Here is a 10778-nt window from a genome sequence, read left to right as displayed (position 1 = left end):
TTTGATTTATCAGTCCTACCTTGATCTCTGCTTTGTTCCTGCCTCCCCTGACTGTTTGACTCAGTCCTTTTCCCAACTGTACCAGTCTCAGATTGATCTCTTTCCTCACTATTTCCCTGTGTCCCAACCCCCACCATACTAGTTTAAATCATCCCGAGCAGCTCTAGCAAATCTGCCCGCTAGTATACTAGTCCCCTTCCAATTCAGGTGCAATCTGTCCTTCTTGTACAGGTTACTTCTACTCCAGAAGAGATTCCAATGATCCAAACATGTGAACCATTCTCCCCTGCACCAGCTCCTCAGCCATACATTCATCTGCTCTATCCTCATATTCCTACCCTCACTAACTCATAGCACCTTGGAATATGTCAAGTGTGTATAAGACAATTTTCTGATTCAGTATGTGGATGTGCCTACTAGAGAAGGTGCAAAACTTGACCTATTCTTGGGAAATAAGGCAGGGCAGGTGACTAAGGTGTCAGTGGGGAGCACTTTGGGGCCAGCGACCACAATTCTATTAGTTTTAAAATAGTGATGGAAAAGGTTAGACCAGATCTAAAAAGAAGTTCTAAATTGAAGGAAGGCCAATTTTGATGGCATTCGGCAAGAACTTTCAGAAGTTGACTGGGGGCAGATATTCACAGGTAAAGGGACAGCTTGAAAATGGGAAGCCTTCAAAAATAGGATATCAAGAGTCCAGAGACAGTATATTCCTGTTAGGGTGAAATGCAAGACTGGTAGGTGTAGGGATTGCTGGATGGCTAGAGAAATTGAGGTTTTGGTTATAAAAAAGGAAGCACATGTCAGTTACAGTCAGCAGAGATCGAGTGAATCCTTAAAAGAGTATAAAGGCAGTAGGAGTATACTTATGAAGAAAATCAAGACAGCAAAAAGGGACATGAGATAGCCTTGGCAAATAGGGTTAAGGAGAATCCAAATGGATTTTATAAATGTTGTGGTTCTGTTCGCCGAGCTGGGAATTTGTGTTGCAGACATTTCGTCCCCTGTCTAGGTGACATCCTCAGTGCTTGGGAGCCTCCTGTGAAGCGCTTCTGTGATCTTTCCTCCGGCATTTGTAGTGGTTTGAATCTGTCGCTTCCGGTTGTCAGTTCCAGCTGTCTGTTGCAGTGGTCGGTATATTGGGTCCAGGTCGATGTGCTTATTGATTGCATCTGTGGATGAGTGCCATGCCTCTAGGAATTCCCTGGCTGTTCTCTGTTTGGCTTGTCCTATAATAATAGTGTTGTCCCAGTCGAACTCATGTTGCTTGTCATCTGCGTGTGTGGCTACTAAGGATAGCTGGTCGTGTCGTTTCGTGGCTAGTTGGTGTTCATGGATGCAGATCGTTAGCTGTCTTCCTGTTTGTCCTATGTAGTGTTTTGTGCAGTCCTTGCATGGGATTTTGTACACTACATTGGTTTTGCTCATGCTGGGTATTGGGTCCTTCGTTCTGGTGAGTTGTTGTCTGAGAGTGGCTGTTGGTTTGTGTGCTGTTATGAGTCCTAGTGGTCGCAGTAGTCTGGCTGTCAGTTCGGAAATGCTCTTGATGTATGGTAGTGTGGCTAGTCCTTTGGTTTGTGGCATGTCCTCGTTCCGTTGTCTTTCCCTTAGGCATCTGTTGATGAAATTGCACGGGTATCCATTTTTGGCGAATACATTGTAGAGGTGTTCTTCTTCCTCTTTTTGCAGTTCTGGTGTACTGTAGTGTGTTGTGGCCCTTTTGAACAGTGTCTTGATGCAACTTCTTTTGTGTGTGTTGGGGTAGTTACTTTCGTAGTTCAGGACTTGGTCTGTGTGTGTGGCTTTCCTGTATACCTTTGTGGTGAATTCTCTGTTCGGTGTTCTCTGTACCATCACGTCTAGGAATGGGAGTTGGTTGTCCTTTTCTTCCTCTCCAGTGATTCGGATTCCTGTGAGTGTGGTGTTGATGATCCAGTGTGTGTTCTCTATTTCTGCGTTTTTAATGATTACAAAGGTGTCATCCACATATCTGACCCAGAGTTTGGGTTGAATTTGCGGTAAGACTGTTTGTTCTAATCTTTGCATTACTGTTTCTGCTATGAGTCCAGAGATGGGTGAGCCCATGGGTGTGCCGTTGATTTGTTCATTTATTTGGTTGTTGAATGTGAAGTGTGTTGTGAGGCACAGGTCCAGTAGTTTGAGTATGCCGTCTTTGTTGATAGGTTCACCGTCCTGTTGTCTGTTCTGTATGTCCAGCAGGTTGGCTATTGTTTCTCTGGCTAGGGCTTTGTCGATAGAGGTGAACAGAGCCGTTACATCGAATGAGACCATGGTTTCTTCCTTGTCTATGTGTATATTTCTGATGATGTCCAAGAATTCATGTGTTGACTGTATAGAGTGTCTGGATCCGCTGATCAGGTGTTTCAGTTTCTGCTGTAGTTCTTTAGCCAGTTTGTGTGATGGTGTCCCTGGGAGTGATACTCTGGGTCTGAGTGGGATGTCTGGTTTGTGCACTTTAGGTAGTCCATAGAATCTGGGAGTGTTGTTGCTTTCAGGTTTCATTCTCTGTAGGTCAAACCTGGTTATCTGTCCGTTTTTTTGTAGGTTCCTCAGTGTGTTGTTTATCCTATTGGTGAGCTGTGGGGTGGGGTCAAACTCCCTCTTTTGGAAGGTGTTGGTATCTGCAAGTAGTTGTTGCACTTTTTGGATGTACTCTGCTTTGTCCAGGATGACCGTCATTCTGCCTTTGTCTGCCGACCACTGCAACTGACAGCTGGAACTGACAACCGGAAGCGGCAGATTCAAACCACTACAAATGCCGGAGGAAAGATCACAGAAGCGCTTCACAGGAGTTTCCCAAGCACTGAGGATGTCACCCAGACAGGGGACGAAACGTCTGCAACACAAATTCCCAGCTCGGCGAACAGAACCACAACAACGAGCACCCGAGCTACAAACCTTCGCACAAACTTTGGATTTTATAAATGTTATGAAATAGCGGTGAACCCTTCTGTTAATTAATCCAAACACCCAGAAGAGCTCACCTCGCCTCGTAACTTGTTAAAGTATGAGTGACAAAGAACTCCCAAATTCTACTACTTAAAAAAATCAATATCAATTTATTCCTTAACTCTAAAAGTGAACATTAAACAACAACTATTCACAACTCTAAGCCCCCTTTCTCTTAAATGTTCATTACCTGCCTCCAACTCTATAACAATATACCATTCCAATAAAACTCTTACTAAACTTACATTAACTTAATACAGCAGCTGTCGCCTTTGGAGTCTGTCCTCTTTCGGATGAAGATCTCCCTGGGCCGTCGTCTTTCTTTATACTGTGAAGATGTTTCATATGAAAAGGTACCTTTGATAGAGTTTTTCAAACTTTTAATTCTTTCTCTCTCTCTCTCTCTCTCTCGATGGCAGTTACTCTGTCAATGGCAGTTATTCTCTGTCTGATTTTCAAAATGCCTGCTTTTTTAATACCCCCAACATTGCATCATCTTATTGATTCGATGTTGGCAAAACAATAGATTCAAGATTGATTGGGCTTTAGTAGCCTTGGGCATAATTTAAACTGACTGGTTGGGCATGGTGCCGGTGTAATTGTGGAAGATAGACTGTTCCACATAGCTAACAAAGAGACAGGTATAGCTGGGGCCATGCAGGTGCCCATAGCTACCCCTCTCATCTGGAGGAAGTGGGGGGATTCCAAGGAGAAATTCCAGAAGTAGCTTAGCTCGCTGAGCTGGAAAGTTAGTTTTTAGACGTTTCGTCACCATACTATGTAACATCTTTAGTGAGCCTCCAGACGAAGCACTGGTGTGTTTCCTGCTTTCTATTTCTATGTTTGGATTTCCTTGGGTTGGTGATGTCATTTCCTGTGGTGATATCATTTCCTATGGTGATGTAACTTCCTGTTCTTTTTCCCAGGGGGTGGTAAATGGGATCCAAGTCAATGTATTTGTTGATGGAGTTCTGGTTGGAATGCCATGCTTCCAGAAATTCTCATGTGTGTCTCTGTTTGGCTTGTCCTAGGATGGATGTGTTGTCCTAGTCGAAGTGGTGTCCTTCCTTATCTGTAAGGATACCAGTAAGAGAGGGTCATGTCGGTTTGTGGCTAGTTGATGTTCATGTATCCTGGTGGCTAGTTTTCTGCCTGTTTGTCCAATGTAGTGTTTGCTACAGTTCTTGCATGGTATTTTGTAAATGACATTAGTTTTGCTTGTTGTCTGAATTGGGTCTTTCAAGTTCATTAGCTGCTGTTTTAGTGTGTAATAGAAAGCAGGAAACACCAGCAGTGCTTCTTCCGGAGACTCACTGAATATGTTACCTAATATGGTGACGAAACGTCTAAAAATGAACCTTCCAGCTCAGCGAGCAAACCTACATCCAGAACCTCAACCTGGGCTAGAAATCTTCTCAAATCTCGAAGGAGAAATTGTTGAGGGTGAGGACCAGTTCAGCCAAATGAATAAGAGTGTCAGTGGAAGGGTACTGGTGGATATGTAGGGAGAGGAAGGAACGGAGGGCTTGGGTCCCTGGTCATGGCTGATGGAGGTGCTGAGGGACTAGATGTCCATAGTGAAAATGACACGCTGGGGCCAAGGAAGTGGAAGTCTTCGAGGAGGTATGCAAATGTACCTATTAGAGAAGGTGCAAAACTTGACCTACTCTTGGGAAATAAGGCAGGACAGATGACTGAGGTATCAGTGGGGGAGCACTTTGGGACCAGCGACCATAATTCTATTAGTTTTAAAAAGGATAGACCAGATCTAAAAGTTGAAGTTCTATATTGGAGAAAAGCCAATTTTGACGGCATTAGGTAAGAATTTACAAAAGCTGATTGGGCACACATGTTCACAGGTAAATGGACGGCTGGAAAATGGGAAGCCTTCAGAAATGAGATAACGAGAGTCCAGAGAAAGTATATTCATGTTATGGTGAAAGGAAAGGCTGGTAGGTATAGGGAATGTTGGATGATTAAAGAATTTGAGGGTTTGGTTAAGAAAAAGAAGGAAGCATATGTCAGGTATAGATAGGATAGATTGAGTTAGTCCTTAGAAGAGTATAACGGCAGTAGGAGTATACTTAAGAGAGAAATCAGGAGGGCAAAAAGAGGACATGAAATAGCTTTGGCAAATAGAGTTAAGGAGAATCCAAAAGATTTTTAAAAATACATTAAGGATAAAAGGGTAACTATGGAGAGAATAGCCCCCATCAAAGATCAGTAAGGCAACTTTTGTGTGGATACTCAGAAGATGGGGGAGATACTAAATGAGTATTTCGCAACAGTACTTACTGTGAAAAAGGATATGGAAGATATAGAATGTAGGGAAATAGATGATGACATCTTGAAAAATGTCGATATTACAGAGGAGGAACTGCTGGATGTCTTGAAATGCATAAAAGTGGACAAATCCCCAGGATCTGATCAGGTGTACCCTAGAACTCTGTGGGAAGGTAAGGAAGTGATTGCTGGGTTTCTTACTGAGATATTTGTATCATTGATAGTCACAGGTGAGATGCCAGAAGACTGGAGGTTGGCTAACATGGTGCCACTGTTTAAGAAAGGTGGTAAGGACAAGCCAGGGAACTATAGACCAGTGAGCCTGACGTCGGTGGTGGGCAAGTTGTTGGAGGGAATCCTGAGGGACAGGATGTACATGTATTTGGAAAGGCAAGGCCTGATTATGAATAGTCAACATGGTTTCATGTGTGGGAAATCATGTCACACAAACTTAATTGAATTTTTTGAAGAAGTAACAAAGAGGATTGATGAGGGCAGAATGGTAGATGTGATCTATATGGACTTCAGTAAGGCATTTGACAAGGTTTCCCATGGGAGACTGGTGAGCAAGGTTAGATCTCATGGAATACAGGGAGAACTCACAACTTTGATACAGAACTGGCTCAAAGGTAGAAGACAGAGGGTGGTGGTGGAGGGTTGTTTTTCAGACTGAAGGCCTGTGACCAGTGGAGTGCCACAAGGATCGGTGCTGGGTCCACTTCTTTTTGTCATTTATACAAATGATTTGGATGCGAGCATAAGAAGTATAATTAGTAAGTTTGCAGATGACACCAAAATTGGAGGTGTAGTGGACAGCGAAGAAGGTTACCTCAGTTTACAATGGGATCTTGATCAGATGGGCCAATGGGCTGAGGAGTGGCAGATAGAGTTTAATTCAGATAAATGCGAGGTGCTGCATTTTGGGAAAGCAAATCTTAGCAGGACTTATATGCTTAATGGTAAGGTCCTAGGGAGTGTTGCTGAACAAAGAGACCTTGGAGTGCAGGTTCATAGCTCCTTGAAAGTGGAGTCATAGGTAGATAGGATAGTGAAGAAGGTGTTTGGTATGCTTTCGTTTATTGGTCAGAGTATTGAGTACAGGAGTTAGGAGGTCATGTTGCGGCTGTACAGGACATTGGTTAGACCACTGTTGGAATATTGCGCGCAATTCTGGTCTCCTTCCTATCAGAAAGATGTTGTGAAACTTGAAAGGGTTTAGAAAAGATTTGCAAGGATGTTGCCAGGGTTTGGAGGATTTGAGCTATAGGGAGAGGCTGACAGGCTGGGGCTGTTTTCCCTGGAGTGTTGGAGGCTGATGGGTGACCTTATAGAGATTTATAAAATCATGAGGGGCATGGACAGGATAAATAGACAAAGTTTTTTCCCCGGGGTGGTTGAGTCCAGAGCTAGAGGGCATAGGTTTAGGGTGAGAGGGGAAAGATATAAAATAGACCTAACAGGCAACTTTTTCACTCAGAGGGTGGTACGTGTATGGAATGAGCTGCCAGAGGAAGTGGTGGAGGCTGGTACAATTGCAACATTTAAAAGGCATCAGGATGGGTATATGAAGAGGAAGGGTTGGTGCTGGCAGGTGGGACTAGATTGGTTTGGGATATCTGGTCAGCATGGACGAGTTGGACCGAAGGGTCTGTTTCCGTGCTGTACATCTCCATGACTGTATGACTGTACGAGGTGGAGGGCATGGGTGGTATCTTGAACCTATGTGGGGAGTTCCTGGACCGGGGAGGGGGGAGGTAGGACATTATTGGGGTATGTGGAGATGAATTCGGTGGGTAGGAGCAGGCTGAAACAGTGGGTCGACCAGGGTAGTTAGGCTTGTGAATCTTGGGTAGGAGGTAGAATTAGGTGGTGCAGGCTTCCCAAACCATGAGGTTGGAAGTTGTGGATTGGAGATCCCCGAGGTGATGAGGTTGTGTACGAATTCAATACGCATTGTGACTATGAACACGTGTTCCACCGCGTTCGCCTCCAAGCATACTTTATCAATCAGGACTACCGCTCAACATCCGAGGGCCCCTTCGCCTGCCTCCAATGCACCCCATCCACCTAGACACCCCGTGCTGGTCTATTACTCGGCCTCAACCTCTATATTTCCAACTGCCGCCGAGACATTAACCGCCTCAATCTGTCTACCCCCCTCCCCCACTCCAACCTCTCACCTTCACAATGCGCAGCCCTCCACTCCCTCTGCTCCAACCCTAACCTCACCATCAAACCAGCGGATAAAGGGAGTGCAGTGGTAGTTTGGCGCACTGACCTCTACACTGCTGAAGCCAGACGCCAACTTGAAGACACCTCCTCCTACTGACCCCTCAACAATGACCTCACCTCCCATCACGAAACCAACATCTCCCAGACTGTACACAACCTCATCACCTCAAGGGATCTCCCTCCCACTGCCTCCAACCTCATAGTTCAGGAACCCCGCACTGCCTGATTCTACCTCCTACCCAAGATCCACAAGCCTGACCACCCTGTCTGACCCATTGTCTGAGCCTGCTCCAGCCCCACCGAATTCAACTCCATTTACCTCGATACTATCCTGTTGCCCTGGTCCAAGAACTCTCCACTTAGGTTCGCGACACCACCCACGACCTCTACCTTCTCCAATACTTCTGTTTCCCCGGCCCCCAACACCTCATCTTCACCATGGACATATACACCTCCATCTGCCATAACCTGGGCATCCAAGCCCTCCATCTCTTCCTCTCCCGACCTCCCCACTAGTACCCGTCCACTGACACTCTCATTTGTTTGGGTGAACTGGTCTTCACCTCAACAATTTCTCCTTCCAATCCTCCCACTTCCTCCAGATGAAAGGGGTAGCCATGGGCACCCTCATGGGCCCCAGCTATGCCTGTCTCTTTGTCGGCTACGTGGAACAGTCTATCTTCTGCAGTTACACCGGCACCACCTTTTCCTCCACTACATTGATGACTGCATCGGCGCTATCTCATCCACCCACACCCTCCACCTCCTCCAATATTTCTGTTTCCCTGGCCCCGAACACCTCATCTTCACCATGGACATCAAGTCCCGATACACCTACATCAGGTTGAACAGTTCATCAACTTCACCAACACATTCCACCCCGACCTTAAATTCACCTGGACCATCTCTGGCACCTCTCTCTCCTTCCTGGACCTCTCCATCTCCGTCAACAGTGGTTAGCAAGATTAGAGCTCATGGAATAAAGGGACAACTAGCCATTTGGATATAGAACTGGCTCAAAAGTAGAAGACAGAGAATGGTAATGGAGGGTTGTTTTTCAGACTGGAGGCTTGTGACCAGTGGAGTGCCACAAGGATCAGTGCTTGGTCCAGTACTTTTTGTCATTTATATAAAAGATTTGGATATGAACATAGGAAGTATAGTTAGTAAGTTTGCAGATGACATCAAAATTGGAGGTGTAGTGGATATTGAAGAAAGTTACCTCAGATTACAACAGGATCTTGTTCAGATGGGCCAATGGGCTGAGAAGTGGCAGATGGGGTTTAATTTAGATAAATGTGACGTGCTGCATTTTGGGAAAGCAAATCAGAGCAGGACTTATACATTTAATGTAAGGTCCTAGGGAATGTTGCTGAACAAAGAGACCGTGGAGTGCAGGTTCAAAACGTCTTGAATGTGGAGTTGCAGGTAGGTAGAATAATGAATAAGGCATTTGGTATGCTTTCCTTTATTGAACGCAGCATTGAGTATAAGAGTTGGGAGGTCATGTTGTGGCTGTACAGGACATTGGTTAGGAATGTTGTGTGCAATTCTGGTCTCCTTCCTATCGGAAGGATGTGGAGAAATTTGAAAGGGTTCAGAAAAGATTTACAAAGACGTTACCAAGGTTGGAGGATTTGAGCTATAGGGAGAGGCTGAATAGACTGGATATGTTTTCCTTGGAGCATCGGAGAGCTGACCAGTGACTAAGTAAAGTCATAAGGGGCATGGATAGGATAAATAGACAAAGTCTTTTCCCTGGGGTCAGGGAGTCCAGAACTAGAGGGCATAGATTTAGGGTGCGAGGGGAAAGATATAAAAGAGACCGAAGAGGCAATGTTTTCACACAGTGGTACGTGTATGGAATGAGCTGCCAGAGGATGTGGTAGAGGCTGGTACAATTGCAACATTTAAAAGGCATCTGGATGGGTATATGCATAGGAAGGGTTTGGATGGATAGAGGCTAAATGCTGGCAAATGAGACTAGATTGGGTTGGAATATCTGGTTGGCTTGGACGAGTTGGACCGAAGGGTCTGTCTCCGTGCTGTACAGCTCGATAACACAATTTCACTTCAGCTCTGATGAAGAATTGCCAGAATCGAAATGTTAGCTTGCCCTCTCTCCATGGATGCTGCCTTACCCGCTGTGATCTCCAGCATTTGTTGTTTTCAGTGTGAGCTGTAGATGACGGACAGGGTTTGAGCTGGTTAATATAGCGCTGTATTTTGGAAAAAGGAAGTATTGAATAGAGGCTGAGGGATAAGAAGCCAATGTTAAGAAGTGACTCTTAAACAGCAGGCAGATATAAAGCGATTTTCCTTTTCCCAGGAGCAATGTTGCCTAAAAGATGGTCAAAGCTTCATAAATGATTGAATGTTGTTCAGGACATGGAATACGGGGGAGAACTTCTCTACAAAGTTACATTTGCCAGGATGCGTCAACATTTTCCTGTTATCACACAAACCGAGATAGAGATAGAGAGAGCCAGGAGGCGGCATCATCACTCACATGACACTCGGTATAAATGAAGCAGCTCACTGTGTCTGATGGATCTTCATCTCCGGCCGAGAGGATGCGCTGGAGTTTGGTTTTGGTGCAGTTTCTGGCGGTGCTGGCGCTGGGGATCCGCCCAAGCTCCGGGGCTGGTTCCTTGACCAGGTGTCCGTGTCCATCCCTGAATCTGTGCCAGCCTCTGCCCGCCGACCATCAGTACCAAGTCGAGGTAGGTATTTGCAAACCATTCAATTCTCTGGTTGCCTGGAAGTTGTCTTTTGAAGGCCATTGAGCAGCAACACTTGGAATGGAGTATTGGGATGGGAGCTCCTGTCTCTCCCCGTGTGCTGCTGCTCCTCTCCCCAGCCCCCGCTCTGTTGTGTGAGTTGGGAGAGATTCTCCTCTGGAGGATGTTCTTTCCCTCCCCGGGGCTGGCCTGGCTTCGGCTGGGGAACAGTGTCCCTCCCAGTCAGGCTCCAGCTCCACTCCGGGCCCTGGGGGATCCAGACTGGAGAAGGCTCCTTGAAACAAACCAAGGGTCAGGTCCAGGCTGAGGGGCTGAGTCCTGCTCAGGGACAGGGGGAGCTGGACTAGCTCAGATCCTTGTTGGGATGCAGAGAGGATCAAATTCTCTCCAATCCAGATGGGAAAGTGTGCAACTTGCTCTAGTTCCAGCCTGTGTGAAACAGGAGCCTCGGGAAAACTGAGCAGTGCAAAGATATTTTAACAAGGGCAGCAGCAGCAGGAAAAGATTTCTGTTAAACGGTGTCCCTGATGTACAGCCTCTGGAATGAAGTGT

The sequence above is a fragment of the Chiloscyllium plagiosum genome, unplaced genomic scaffold (assembly GCF_037043375.1).
Source record: "Chiloscyllium plagiosum isolate Xiang-an unplaced genomic scaffold, Cpla_swu_hap1 HiC_scaffold_9, whole genome shotgun sequence".
In the NCBI taxonomy this organism is placed as follows: domain Eukaryota; kingdom Metazoa; phylum Chordata; class Chondrichthyes; order Orectolobiformes; family Hemiscylliidae; genus Chiloscyllium; species Chiloscyllium plagiosum.
This window is presented reverse-complemented; position numbering follows the sequence as displayed.